The sequence below is a fragment of the Bos grunniens genome, chromosome 3, assembly GCF_055505025.1.
Source record: "Bos grunniens cultivar Pamir isolate PY7600 chromosome 3, Bosgru_T2T1.0, whole genome shotgun sequence".
NCBI classification, from domain to species: domain Eukaryota; kingdom Metazoa; phylum Chordata; class Mammalia; order Artiodactyla; family Bovidae; genus Bos; species Bos grunniens.
The window spans coordinates 114,572,736-114,588,186 of NC_141167.1; the positions used below are offsets into that span (position 1 = coordinate 114,572,736).

General features: G+C 43.7%; 1 non-coding gene across 1 annotated transcript; it reads right to left on the bottom strand.

Annotated features, from left to right (window-relative positions):
* Positions 1-5,877: 5,877 nt before the first annotated feature.
* On the bottom strand, positions 5,878-6,009 carry LOC147377049 (small nucleolar RNA SNORA70). The gene has a single exon (XR_015161722.1). It is a non-coding gene; the product is annotated as a small nucleolar RNA SNORA70 (small nucleolar RNA).
* Positions 6,010-15,451: the final 9,442 nt, after the last annotated feature.

Below are 15,451 nucleotides of genomic sequence, written 5' to 3' on the forward strand. Positions count from 1 at the left end.
TCAATGACTAAGACAGAGCGAGCCCTGAAGGGAAGAGTCTTGGCTGTGACGGGAGTGAAGTTGATTCTGATTCAGTCACAGCTTTGCAGAGCATTAGTCTCTCGCTCCTGAGCAGAGAGAACACCGTGGCTGGTCAATGGGTCCAGTCCACTGTCCCAACTGGTGCTTGTATGTAGGTTAAACTCAGAGATTGGGGGGTCACAAAAGATCCTAAAGAGGCTCTGTGAGGAGTGGGGAAAGAGGGGTCTCCTGTGCTGTGAATGTCAGAGGCAGAGATCAAGGAAGCCCGAGATGTTATGAATGCCGGGAGAACAACACTGTCATTCTGCTGGGGGCAGCATTGGACATTTCACTCCTCGTCTTGCAGTGATGCCATGCGGGACACGGATCAGTGAAGCTGAGCAGAATTATGGGGAAGAAGATTGCTTAGAGGCGGGTGTCAGGGTTGGGGCATCCAGGGAAGCCTTTCTGAGTGAGCACTGACCCCCAGGTTACAGTGTTCATCACTCCTCCTGAGGAGCCCTAATGAAGGCAAAGAAGCAAGTCTTCAGCCTCAGCTTTGCAGAAGTGCGTCTTTCCAGAAACCCCTCCCATCAAAGGAACTGCAGGCAGATAGGCTTACAGAGGAGTAGGGGTATGGGTGTCAAGGACTGGAGAGAAGGAATGCACAGAAGGTATGCGGTATGAACAGAGGGCTTGCCTTTTAGACCTGGCTTCTGGAGAAGGAAATGGCAACCCACTGCAGTATTCTTGCCTGGAGAATCCCATGGACGGATTCTCCATGTAGCCTGGCAGGCTACAGTCCACGGGGTCCCAAAGAGTCGGACACGACTCAGCCACTTCACTTCACTTCACTTCTGCCTACAGAAAGAATGAAGAAGAGAGCCAAAGCAAAAACAACACCCAGCTGTGGATGTGACTGGTGAAAGAAGGAAAGTCTGATGCTGTAAAGAGCATTATTGCACAGGAACCTGGAATGTTAGGTCTATGAATCAAGGCAAATTGGAAGTGGTCAAACAGGAGATGGCAAGAGTGAACGTCAACATTTTAGGAATCAGAGAACTAAAATGAACTGGAATGGGTGAATTTAACTCAGATGAACATTATATCTACCACTGTGGGCAAAAATCCCTTAGAAGAAATGGAGTAGCCATCATGGTCAACAAAAGAGTCCGAAATGCAGTACTTGGATGCAATCTCAAAAACAACAGAATGATCCCTGTTTGTTTCCAAGGCAAACCATTCAATATCACAATAATCCAAGGCTATGCCCTGACCAGTAATGCTGACGAAGCTGAAGTTGAATGGTTCTATGAAGACCTACAAGACCTTCTAGAACTAATACCCAAAAAAGATGTCCTTTTCATTATAGGGGACTGGAATGCAAAAGTAGGAAGTCAAGAAACACCTTTGGCCTTGGACTACAGAATGAAGCAGAGCAAAGGCTAATAGAGTTTTGCCAAGAGAACACATTGGTCATAGCAAACACCCTCGTCCAACAACACAAGAGAAGACTCTACACATGGACATCAGCAGATGGTCAACACCGAAATCGGATTGATTATATTCTTTGCAGTCAAAGATGGAGAAGCTCTATACAGTTAGCAAAAACAAGACTGGGAGCTGACTGTGGCTCAGATCATCAACTCCTTATTGCCAAATTCGGACTTAAATTGAAGAAAGTAGGGAAAACCACCAGACCATTCAGGTATGACCTAAATCAAATCCTTTACGATTATACAGTAGGAGTGAGAAATAGATTTCAAGGGATTAGATCTGATAGACAGAGTGCCTGATGAACTATGGATGGAGGTTCATGACATTGTACAGGAGACAGGGATCAAGACCATCCCCAAGAAAAAGAAATGCAAAAAGGCAAAATGGTTGTCTGAGGAGGCCTTAGAAATAGCTGTGAAAAGAAGAGAAACAAAAGGTAAAGGAGAAAAGGAAAGATATACCCATTTGAATGCAGAGTTCCAAAGAATAGCAAGGAGATATAAGAAAGCCTTCCTCAGTGATCAGTGCAAAGAAATGGAGGATAACAATAGAATCAGAAAGACCAGAGATCTCTTCAAGAAAATTAGAGATACCAAGTGAACAGTTCATGCAAAGATGGGGTTAATAAAGGACAGAAATGGACCTAACAAAAGCAGAAGATATTAAGAAGAGGTGGCAAGAATACACAGAAGAACTATACAAAAAAGATCTTCAGGACCCAGATGATCATGATGGTGTGATCACTCACCTAGAGCCAGACATCCTGGAATGTGAAGTCAAGTGGGCCTTAGTAAGCATCACTACAAACAAAGCTAGTGGAGGTGATAGAATTCCAGCTGAGCTATTTCAAATCTTAAAAATGATGCTGTGAAAATGCTGCACTCAATATGCCAGCAAATTTGGAAAACTCAGCAGTGGCCTCAGGACTGGAAAAGGTCAGTTTTCATTCCAATTCCAAAGAAAGGCAATGCCAAAGAATGCTCAAACTACCGCACAATTGCACTCATCTCACACGTTAGCAAAGTAACATTCAAAATTCTCCAAGCCAGGCTTCAACAGTATGTGAACCATGAACTTTCAGATATTCAAGCTGGATTTAAAAAAGGCAGAGGAACAAGAGATCAAATTGCCAACATCCGTTGGATTATTGAAAAAGCAAGAGAATTCCAGAAAAATATCTATTTCTGCTTTATTGACTATGACCAAGCTTTTGACTGTGTGATCACCACAAACTGTGGAAAATTCTTCAAGAGATGGGAATACCAGACCACCTGACCTCCCTCTTGAGACACCTGTATGCAGATTAGGAAGCGACAGTTAGAACTGGGCATGGAACAACAGACTGGTTCCAAATCGGGAAAGGAGTACGTCAAGGCTGTATATTGTTACCCTGCTTATTTAACTTATATGCAGAATACATCACGAGAAATGGTGGGCTGGAAGAAGCACAAGCTGGAATCAAGATTGCTGGGAGAAATATCAATAACCTCAGATATGATGACACCACCCTTACGGCAGAAAGCAAAGAAGAACTAAAGAGCTTCTTGATGAAAGTGAAAGAGGAGAGTGAAAAAGTTGGCTTAAAGCTCAACATCCAGAAAACTAAGATCATGGCATTTGGTCCCATCACTTCATGGCAAATAGATGGGGAAAAGTGAGAGACTTTATTTGAGGGGCTCCAAAATCACTGCAGATGGTGACTGCAGCCATGAAATTAAAATATGCTTACTTCTTGGAAGAAAAGTTATGACCAACCTAGACAGGATATTAAAAAACAGAGACGTTACTTTGCCAACAAAGATCGGTCTGGTCAAGCTATGGTTTTTCCAGTAGTCATGTATGGATGTGAGAGTTGGACTATACAGAAAGCTAAGTGCCGAAGAATTGATGCTGTTGAACTGTGGTGTTGGAGAAGACTCTTGAGAGTCTCTTGACAGCAAGGAGAGTCAACCAGTCCATCCTAAAGGAAATCAGTCCTGAATATTCATTGGAAGGACTGATGTTGAAGCTGAGGCTCCAATACTTTGGCCACATGAGGCAAAGAACTGATTCATTTGAAAAGACCCTGATGCTGGGAAAGATTGAAGGCAGGCGCAGAAGGGGATGACAGAGGATGAGATGGTTGGATGGCATCGCTGACTCGAAGGTCATGAGTTTGAGTACAGTCCAGGAGTTGGTGATGGACAGGGAGGCCTGGCGTGCTGCAGTCCATGGTGTTGCAAAGAGTCAGACACAACTGGGCGACTGAACTGAAAACTCTGCCTACCTGCTGTTGGAAAAATCCGATATCGTCCCTGAGTGATTGTTAGTTTTCTTATTTGCACAATGGGAACCATACTCACACTTCTCTCAGAACGTTGTCATGATCATTAGATGAGAGAATACCAGCAAAAGAGCTTAGGAAAACTGTAATACACGGTATGAAAATAAACTTTATCATGAATGACAGAGGGTGCGTGTGTGTGTGCGCATGCGCAGCCAGAGCTCCAGGATTATTTCTATTCCTGCTTGGTGGGTTTTTGAAGATCCTACAGGTTTGCCAGAACCACTTCTATTGGGTGACTGCAGGTGGTGGCTAATTAAGTTTTTGAATGGGCTCAAGAGCATTCTGTATGTGGCCTGAATCCTTGCATTGCCACCTGAAATCATTTTTTGTTGTAGGTTGGAAGGAAATCTGGGGGGTACCTGCAAATTTTCTTCTAGTTCTCTGCATAGGAGATCTGCTCCTATTTGGCCATGGTAACCCACGACTGATTTGACAGCTAGCAGTACTGACTACAAAACATTGTTTCGTAACTCACTGGGTCATGCATTCATTTCTGGGTGTGTCAAGAAATCCCATATCACATGGTTGTACATCCAGGCAATTTAGACATGCACAGGTTTGAACACAGGGCCTGAGAAGAGAACTCCTTGGGGACAGACAATGCAGCATAGTCCCAATACATGTCTCTGAGAGGCCGCATGGACCCTCTTGTCTCCATGTACCACCAGCACCACTGTGGTGTGCATCCGATCACAATAACACGTTTTTTTAAAACAAATTAAAAAATATATCTATTTGAGTGCATTGGGTCTTCGTTGCGGCATGCTGGATGCTTAGTTGTGGCATGTGAACTCAGCTGCAGCATGTGAGATCTAGTTCCCTGACCAGGACTGGGGCCCCTGCATTGGGAGCTCCGGGTCTTAGCCACTGGACCATCAGGGAAGTCCAAATGACAAATACTGAGAGTTTACAATGTGTCCAAAATCCTAAGTACTTTTAACGAATGATCTCATTCCTTGTTTGTTTAATCGTGGGGAAATATATATAAAACTTGGAGTAGAAAATGGCAACTTTCCTACTCCAGGCTTCAATATTCTTGCCTGGAAAATCATATGGACTGAGGAGCCTGACGGGCTACAGTGCATGGGGTTGCAAAGAGCCTGACACAGCTGAGCTACTGAGCATGCACACATTCATACATAATACTCATTATTTTAACCATTTTTAAAGTGTGTAATTCAGTGGAATTGTACAATTCAGTGGTATTAAGTATGTTCTAAATGTTGTGTAACCATCATCACTGCCCATCTCCAGAAATTTTTCATTATCTCAAACAGAAACTCTATTCCCAATAACTCCTCATCACCTCTCTCTTTCCAGGCTTCCCTGGTGGCTCAGATGGTAAAGCATCTGCCTGCAATATGGGAGACCTGGGTTTGATACCTGGGTTGGGAAGATCCCCTGGAGGAAGGCATGGAAACCCACTCCAGTATTCTTGCCTGGAGAATCCCCACAGACAGAGGAGCCTGGCAATCTCTATTCTACTTTCTCTCTCTATGAAATCGTCTATGTATCTCATGTAAGTGGAATAGTACAATATCTGTCCTTTTGTGACTGGCTTATTTCACTTAGCATAATTCTTTAAAGTTCACGCTTACTATAGTATGTGTCAGAATTTCATTCTTTTTTTTTTTTTTTTGACAAGAAAGTAGGATTTATTGGTGGGTGCAAATAAGGAGGGGACAAGACAAGGCTTTCATAAATGTGGGGCCTGCCATTCGACCAGGGGGCCACAATTAGGGCATATTTGACTCCACAGCCATCCAGGATGAGCCACTTTCCTGCCACTATGTTTTCAAATTCACCAGCATTAAACTTAGTAAATCCTCACTTCTTAGAGACATGGATCTTCTGGTGGCCCGGGAACTTGAACTTGGCCCTGTTAGGGCCTCAGTCACATGCTCCTTGTTTTGTAGCTTGGTACAGATGGACATTATGACTTGCTCAATGCGAACCCTGGCTACTGTGCCCAGGGGCTTTCCAAAGGCACTGCACACACCTATCTGGAGCCTAGACTGGGGACAGCATGCCAGTCATGAATGTCCACTGGGAAGGGCTGACTCCAGGCCTCCTTAGGGCAACACACAGAGGCCACAGGCTGCATACACTACCAAGGAGGCTGCTGTTTGCAGACACTGCACACCAGGACCCCACAGGGAAAAGAGCAGAATTTCATTCCTTTTCAAAGCAGAAAGATATTCCACTGTATGTACATATTATGTTTTATTGATTTGTTCATCTGTTAATGGACATCTGGGTTGTTTCCACATTTGGGCTTTTGTGAATGATACTCTTTAAAACTTTTTTAATGGAAGATGCCAAACATATGCAAAAGCAGACCAAAAGAATGTGATAAACTCCCATGTACAATAATTATCATGGGCTTCACTGGTGGCTTAGTGGTAAAGAATCCACCTGCCATTGCAGGAGACATGGGTTTGATTAGTCAGGAAGATTCCCTGGAGACTGAATTGGCAACTGACTCCAGTGTTCTTGCCTGGGAAATCCCATAGACAGAGAAGCCTGGTGGGCTACAGTCCATAGGGTCACACAAGGATCAGATACAACTTAGGGACTAAACAACAACTCTAATTATCAACTCATGACCAGTCTTGTTTCGTTTATATCCATACATAATTCTCCATCCCATATTATTTTGAAGACCATCTCAAATATCATAAATGTTACTGTTGTTTACATTTTACAAATGGAAAGACACAGAGAGGTTAATTGTGTTACCAAGGTTACAGAGCTCCGAAGAGATGCAGCCAGGATTTAATTCAGGCAGTGTGATGGCTGAGCCTGTACTTGTGTCTTTGCTACACCTGTGTGTGTGTTTGCATAAACACACACACATGCATCAGGTCAACTCTGGGAATGTTGGAAAAGTGCATTTGGAAAAGTTTGTCTCTTCCTACATTTTCCCTAAACTTGGATGTTGCCTGGAATCTGGAATAGATAGGCATGAGTTTGAGGTCTGAGGTCTTAGTTACAAGTAGAGTTGGTGATCCCCAACCTCCAGAGTTGCTGTGAGGATTAAGTGAGATAAAGTCAGTGAAAGTGCCAGGCACTTCCTAGCATGTGGCAGGAGATCATTACGTGTGATTTCACATCCTCTCCTCGGGCGCGGGGGTGTGGTGGGGGCAGGCCTACCTTCCCCCCACAGAAGCAAATGTCAAGAAAACATGCTCTATCAGAGTATGACTCTCAGAGGTCAATGTGTAATCACTGCTGGGGGATTTGTGTTGCAAAATAAGGGATTTTATCCTTTGGTCTTGTGCAGGCTGTGGGTGAGTGCAGAACAGAGGTGTTGCGATACCTTCTGGCCCCTGAAATTACGGATGTATGTGTATCCATGTGTGTGCACAAGTGTGTAAGACAGGCTGGTAGGTAAGTTCAGGCTTCATTCTCTGCCCAGAGCATCAATCGCTTTCTTTTCTGTAAAGAATTGTGTTCAAAACAAGCAACTATTTTCTCTATCTCCGTTTGCTCTTACTGGCTAAAACAGGAAGCAAAGCCCTGTTTTGGGACCCTTGTCATTTTCTAGTCCAAGGACACAAAGCTACAGGCTAGAGGTCTGAGTTCAGACAGGTCTTGGCAAGTGCTGCTCATCTCATTCTAAATTTCTATAGCCAGGCCCCTTGAGTTAATTTGGGAAGGGCCTGCAGAGCTCAGTGGACAACTGAGCAGGACTCACTGACGTACAACAAAGAAGTCTCAGGTAATCTTATAATGCCCCTGCAGAGGAGGCCTGGGAGGTGGGGCACTGCAACCTTCAGTGTATTAAGTGACAGTTAGCAAGAGTCTGATTCGCTCTTTCCTCTTCCTGGAATGCCTCTTTCTGATCTTGCCCATGGAAGTAATATTGGGTTGGCCAAAAAGGTTGTTCAGGTTTTTCTGTAACATCTTATTGAAAAAAAACCCAAAAGAACATTTTGGCCAACGCAATATAATCCTTTAATGCCAAGCTCAAATACCACCTCCTCCACAAAGGTTTTCCTACATCACCACCCACTGCCACCCACTCCCACTGCCATACAGAGTAATTTCTCTCACTCTGAACCCTTATGGCATCATTTTTGTACCCTTTGAGGCATTTTTGCTGCTTTATCTCTGTATTATCTGAATCCTAGTATTAACTCTGATAGATCAAAGTGAGTTCCTTGAGAAGAGGAATCATTTCATCTATTCCTTTTACTGTTCAGACCTCTTCATAGGCACATAATTAGCAACCAATAAATATCTGTGGAATAAATATTTCATGACAGTGACACATAGTAGGCATCCAGCAAATGCATACTGAGTACAATGACATCCCTCTCCCACGACTGGAATTTATAAGAGACTTTTTACCCTACCCTTGATATTTAGATGGAAACCAATTCCACACAACCCTTTGAGTTCTAAAATCTGTCAAAACTTCAATGGAAATAACCATAAAACTTGCCTTGAGGTAGCATGTGAGATGGTCTCAAGGTGTTACAAATATTCTAATATTTCAAAATGTGTCATTGTCTTTATGTGTATAATATCCCAACTGTCTCCAGAAGAACGTGAAGTGTCACAAAGTATAGTGCGTGTGTGATGATTTAAGATCAAACCAATCAATATTTGGTTATCAGATATTTCCTGCTTATCAGCAGAATGATCACTGATATTCCTAACAGTGACTCTGCAGCTCCACAAGAAACCAAAACACCTTGCTTAAAGATACAATGGCTCCAGAAACAAGCTTTTAAAAGGCTACTTACACCACTTAAAAATACACAATTCTGCGGTACTAATCACACTCATATTGTGGTACAACCATCACCACTATCCATCTCCAGAATTTTTTCATCATTCCAAACAGAAACTCAGTCCCCAGTAAACTATAACTCCCTATTCTCCCCACCCTTCTGTCCCTGGTAATCTCCATTATACTTTCTGTCCCCATGGATTTGGCTATTCTAGGATCCCCATACAATGGAACCCCACACTATTTGTCCTTTTGTGATTGGTGTACTTAGCATCATGTAGTCAGGTTCACCCATGTTGAACATGCCTCAATTTCATTCTTTTTAAGGCTGAATAATATTCCATTGCTTCTTCGGTGGTTCAGAAGGTAAAGAATCTGCCTGTAACTCAGGACATATGGGTTTGACCCCTGGGTCAGGAAGATCCCCTGGAGGAGGAAATGGCAATCCACTCTAGTATTCTTATCTGGACAATCAATATTTCTCCAGGCAAGAATACTGGTGTGGGTTGCCATTTCCTCCTCCAGGGGATCTTCCTGACCCAGGGGTCAAACCCCTGTTTCCTGCTTCTCCGGCCTTGGCTGGTGGATTCTTCACCACAGAGCCACCTGGGAAGCACAGAACACTTTTATTTATTTATTTGGCTGTGCTGGGTCTTAGTTGTGGCATGCAGGCTCTAGTTCCCTGATTAGGGATCAAACCCAGGCCCCCTGCATTGGGAGCGAAGAGTTTGAGCCACTTAGCTGGCAAGGAAGTCCCTTATTCTCATTCGTCAACCCTATATCCACGGTAACTTCCCACTAACCAGAAAATTTGAGTGATTAGAATACCCTATTCCACCATTAGGCTTAGCAAGGACCTTTCTTGGAACATGTGGTCATGGGCAATAGGCAGAGACAGGGAATGATGCCCCTGTCCCGGGAGTGGACATGGGCCACACGGAGGCGGATGATGGGGCCACAGTAGCGTATTAGTAATGTGCTCAGCATGTTCGTCCAGTCAGGTGTGCGTTAACAAATCCCACCCCTCCCGCCCTCACCTCAACTCTGTCGCTCCTCTAGCTGTTCGCCTGGGTTGCTTCTCCAAAAAGGTACGGACTTGAGGAACATTTGTTCTGAATTAAGCTTGGCTGCAATTAAAGTGTTATCATCTATATGGAGCTCAGATTACAGAGGCTGCCTTTGGCCAGTGAATGGTATTGCCCTGGCTGCTCAGAGAGGTGGAAAATTCTGAGGCCCCTCCAGCACTGTTTCAGGAAAAATGCTCTGAGTGGGGTGGAGAGGGGCCAGCTGGTGATGTCAAGGGATTTATAAAAGAGATTACAAGACCTTTTAAGGGAATGAGGCAGTTGCTAATGATGGAAAACTGCTAAAGCTGGATCTGGATACAGCCTGCACATTTAACTTGTTAGTTATCCTGAAATGCTTGTGCGTTTTAAAAAACGTAGTGCAACTCCCTTTGTGTGCATTTCAAAAGGCAGCATTAGCGTGTGGAGAGAACCTGTTATGTTAATCAGAGTCCGGGGGAACTGAAACTGAACTCACACACATGAAGCCCCAAGTGGGTGATACAGGACCTGGGAAGGAAAATTAAATGCCCAAATGGACCTGGGTGCACTGCACATCCATATTTTTCCTTCTTTCTTCCTTATTTTTTTAAAGCACACTAGTGGGGGCTCTGGAGGAAGCTTTATTTTTTAAGTAGCTACAAAGCTGCTTAAAAGATTTACACCTCCAGAGAGAGATCTGAAAATAAAATATTTACTTATATTGCATTTCCAAGTGTTTGCGTGGTCTTTTCACAACGCTTGTGTCATCCTTTCTGAAGAATGTGGCTTTTATAAGGAGGAACCAGGATCATTTACAGTGAGAGGGTAGATTTATTAATAGTTGAGTAGACAAGCTCCAACTTTAACAGTTGGGCTTACTTGGTGTTTTAAATAGATAACTAATGAAAAGTCATCCCAGATTTAGGGACAGAGACTTAAGTTTGGAGGGGTAAAAGTGAAGGCTCTAGAAATCAGTTTTCAGTGGAGCAGTTAAACTAAAGAAATTCTCTTTGCCATTATGGAGCTCTAAAACAAACCAATGAACAAACAAACAAATAAACAAAACAAAACTAATGGCCCATGTAAATAAGACTCAAACTGCCAGTCCAGGAGAAGGCCCAAAGCTAAAGTGGACTAGAAGCAAGAACTGGAAACCAGCATCTGGAAGCGAGCAGTGTGGAGGCACTTTGGGACCCACTATCCTAAGGCATAATTGGTTGCAGCTTTGTCTGTTTTCACCATTATTTATCTGTGCACAAGGAGAACGGCACAAGGCCTGGCTGGCCCACTCCTCGCGTGCTCTTATAATATGGAAAATCCAATCATCTAGCTTTAAGTGCCATTTTTCAATTGTAGCTTAAACAAAAGGGTCAGGAAACATATGTTGTTTTCTTTTACTTTTTTGGTGGGGGTGGGTAGGAGGGTAATCTCTCTGAATTAGCACCCTGGGTCATATCCCAGTTCAAACATTTCCCACGGAAGGCTGCCATCTCGGCCCCACATCGAAGCCCTCCTTTGCTGCCTCCAGATTGGCTGGTAGTCTTATCACCCTGTGCCCCAGTAAGAACTCTCCATCCTGCAAGCTTATCTCCTCACTGTCCGCTTTGCAGACACTTTGCAGATTAAGGTCTCTACAGACCCTGTTTCTGTGTCTTCTGCTCACCTCCTGCTCCGTTGTTTACTAAAATCCTTTCCCTTTTCCAAGCTGGATTGAAGCCTCACCTCTTTCTTCTTCTCCCTCCCATCCAATCTGGATGACTGGTCTTTCTTTTTAATTGAAGTACAGTTGGGCTTCCCTGGTGGGTCAGTTGGTAAAGAATCTGCCTGCAATTTGGGAGACCTGGGTTCAATCCCTGGGTTGGGGAGATCCCCTGGAGAAGGGAATGGCTATGCATTCCAGTATTCTGGCCTGGAGAATACAGTCCATGGGGTCACAAAGAATTGGACACAACTGAGCGACTTTCACTTTCATCTCACTTCACAGTTGATTTACAATGTCCTGCCAATCTCTGCTATACAGCAAAGTGACTCCGTTTTATAGATTCTTTTTAAAATATTATTTTCCTTTATAGCTTATCCCAGGAGACTGAATATAGTTCCCTGTGTTATACAGTAGAACCTTGTTGCTTATCCATCCTAAATGTAATAGTTTGTATCTACCAATCTGAAATTCCCAGCACATCTCTCTCCCTCCTCTACCTCCCTCCCCCTTGGCAATGACGAGTCTGATCTTGGTGTCTGTTTCCTTTTTAAAATAATTAATTTTTTGGTTGCACTGGCTCTTCTTTGCCATGTGGGTTTTCTCTAGTTGCAGTGAACCAGAACTACTCTGTTGTGGTGTGTGGGTTTCCCACTGCAGTGGCTTCTCTTATTGTGCAACATAGGCTCTTAGCACACGGGCTTTAGTAGTTGCCGCATGCAGGCCCTGGTTGCTCCATGGCATGTGGAATCCTCCTGGACCAGCAATCAAACCCATGTCCCTTGCATTGGCAGGCAGATTCCAATCCACTGTACCACCAGGAAAGTCCTGCGAATCTGCTTCTGTTTTGTAGATGGTTCATTAGTACCATATTTTAGATTCCATATGTAAGTGATATCATATGGTATTTGTCTTTCTCTTTGTGACTTACTTCACTTAGTATGATAATCTCCAGTTGCATCCATGTTGCTGCAAACGGCATTGTTTTGTACTTTTTTTATGGCTGAGTAGTACTCCATTCGGAGAAGGCAATGGCATCCCACTCCAGTACTCTTGCCTGGAAAATCCCATGGATGGAGGAGCCTGGTGGGCTGCAGTCCATGGGGTCATGAAGAGTCGGACACGACTGAGCAACTTCACTTTCATGCATTGGAGAAGGAAATGGCAACCCACTCCAGTGTTCTTGCCTGGAGAATCCCAGGGACGGGGGAGCCTGGTGGGCTGCCGTCTCTGGGGTCGCACAGAGTCGGACACGACTGAAGCGACTTAGCAGCAGCAGTACTCCATTATATACATGTACCATGTCATTTTTATCCATTCATCTGCTGATTGACATTTAGATTGTCTCCATGTTTTGGCTATCGTGAATAGCACTGCTATGAATATTGGGGGTGTATGGATCTTTTTGAATTATGGTTTTATCTGGATATATGCCCAGGAATGGGATTGCTGGGTCATATGGTAATTCTATTTTTAGTTTTTAAGGAACCCCCACACTGTTCTCCATAGTGGCCTCACCAACGTACATTCCCACCAACAGTGTAGGAGGGTACCATTTTCTCCACACCCTCTCCAGCATTTGTTATTCGTAGACTTTTTATTCTTTATTTGATAATAAGTTGAACTGGCACCCTTGGCAGTGAAAGCACGGAGTCCTAACCACCAGACCGCTAGGGCATTCCTGGTAGGCTTTTTGATCATGGCCATTCTGACAGGTGTGAGGTGATACCTCATTGTAGTTTTGATTTGCATTTCTCTAATAATCAGTCTCACCTCCTTCTTGAAGTTTTTCCTGACCATGCTGGTTCCAATGGGCTTTATTCCTCCTTTCCCTCCATGACACTTAGAAATGATGTCTCTCACTTTATACTTTGATCATACTTCAATTACTTTTTGCACTTAAAAGTGTATGTCACATTAAGGGTGTATATAACTCTCTTATAAATCCTGCTACCCCTGGGAAAGTATTATAGCAGAAATATTTGTTAAATATGATTGCCTTTAATCAAAAGGCTTTTTGACCAAAAACTGTTGCATCAATAACTATTTCTCACCTGAAATATTAGGCAGGGCCAAGAAACACAGCTATTAACTTGAAAAACAATATTTTGAATTGGAAGCTGGGAATGGCTACACCATCCAAGAAATATTCTTAGAAGAATGTACAAGAGAAAGGGAAACCCAACCATCTTTCTTCAACTCAAAATTCTTCAGACCTGGCTCCCTTCTCTAGATCTTTTAATTCCCCACAAGTGTTCCAAGAGAAAGGAGGTTGTGAAGCAGCCTGCGGGCCCTCTGAAAGTAGCTGTACCTTTCCATGCTATTTGCTTCCTGCCTTTCTGGCCCAGGGGCAGGTGGGAAAAGCGCTATGGAGGGAAGGTCACCAGCCACTGCCTCCCACTCAGCCTGCATTCCCCCTTTCTCTAATTTTGCCTGTACTCGTGAGCTGCTGAGGAAAGCTGGGAACCCAGAAAGCATTCCATCTGGAAGCTGATTAGAAAAAGTATTCAATTTATAAAAATATAACTTGCATGATTTTGTAGAAAAAGACTTACTCTGAAAAAATATTTATTAGTTGTGTTGGGTCTTCATTACTGCATGGGCTTTTCTCTAGTTGTGGTGAGTGGAGGCTCTCTAGTGCAGGAGCTTCTCGTTGCGATGGCTCCTCTTCCTGAGGAGCACAGGGTCTAGGGCTCGCAGGCTTCAGTACTTGTGGCTTCCAGGCGCTAAAACACAGGCTTAGTAGCTATGGAGCGGCACAAGGGCTTAGTTGCACTGTGGCACGTGCGATCTTCCCTGACCAGGGATTGAACCCGTGCCTCCTTCATTGGCAGGCAGATTCTTTACCACTGAGCCACCAGGGAAACTCCCCAAACTTACCTTTAAAATAGAAATAAATGACTCAATAAGAAATGTAGCTTACTCTTGTAATGGGGTACCCCTCATTACTTACCAGTGTGGGGAGTCAATTTCAATCACAAGGGGAAACACATGTACGCCAGCATCAAAATATGCAATACCTTTTAGAATAACCTTTTTTTACGGGACAAATGTCCTAAATTGTTGCTTATGACTTCCCAGTGGTCCAGTGGTTAAGAATCTGCCTTCTAAGGCAGGGGATGCAAGTTCGATCCCAGGATGCGGAACTAAGATCCCACATGCTGCGGGGTAAGCAAGCTCCCATGCACTGCAGCTACTATGCCCACAGGTGCAATGAAGACTCAGCGCAGCCCAAAGAAAATTGTTGCTTACAAAATAAAAGATCATAATAAACCAAACTTGGGTTAGAGACTATTAGTGATAGAGGATATTGTTGGGGGATGGCAGAGAAATCACTTAATATTTTTACTGACACCTTTTAAAACGGGCTAATGATTTCTAAATCTATGTGCCTATGGAGACACTGTCAAGTAAAAATGGTGCCATTAAAAAATAATCAGAGCTTTTTGGAGTTGAGTTGAGTTGAGTTGAGTTCAGTTGCTCAGTTGTGTCTGACTCTTTGCGACCCCATGAACCGCAGCACACCAGGCCTCCCTGTCCATCACCAACTCCCAGAGTTCACTCAGACTCATGTCCGTCGAGTCAGTGATGCCATCCAGCCATCTCATCCTCTGTCATCCCCTTCTCCTCCTGCCCCCAATCCCTCCCAGCACCAGGGTCTTTTCCAATGACTCAACTCTTCACATGAGGTGGCCAAAGTACTGGAGTTTCAGCTTTAGCATCATTCCTTCCAAAGAACACCCAGGGCTGATCTCCTTCAGAATGGACTGGTTGGATCTCCTTGCAGTCCAAGGGACTCTCAAGAGTCTTCTCCAACACCACAGTTCAAAAGCATCAATTCTTCAGCACTCAGCTTTCTTCACAGTCCAACTCTCACATCCATACATGACCACAGGAAAACCCATAGCCTTGACTAGACGAACCTTTGTTGGCAAAGTAATGTCTCTGCTTTTTAATATGCTATCTAGGTTGGTCGTAACTTTCCTTCCAAGGAGTAAGTGTGTTAGCTAATGGAAAGAAACCATTACATATTAACATTTAATATTATTATTTATAAGAAGATTTTATGAGTTCTGTTTGTGTATCTGAGCAGTACTGAGCAAGCTGACATACTCTTCATTCTTTCTTGGTTATAGCCATGAAAG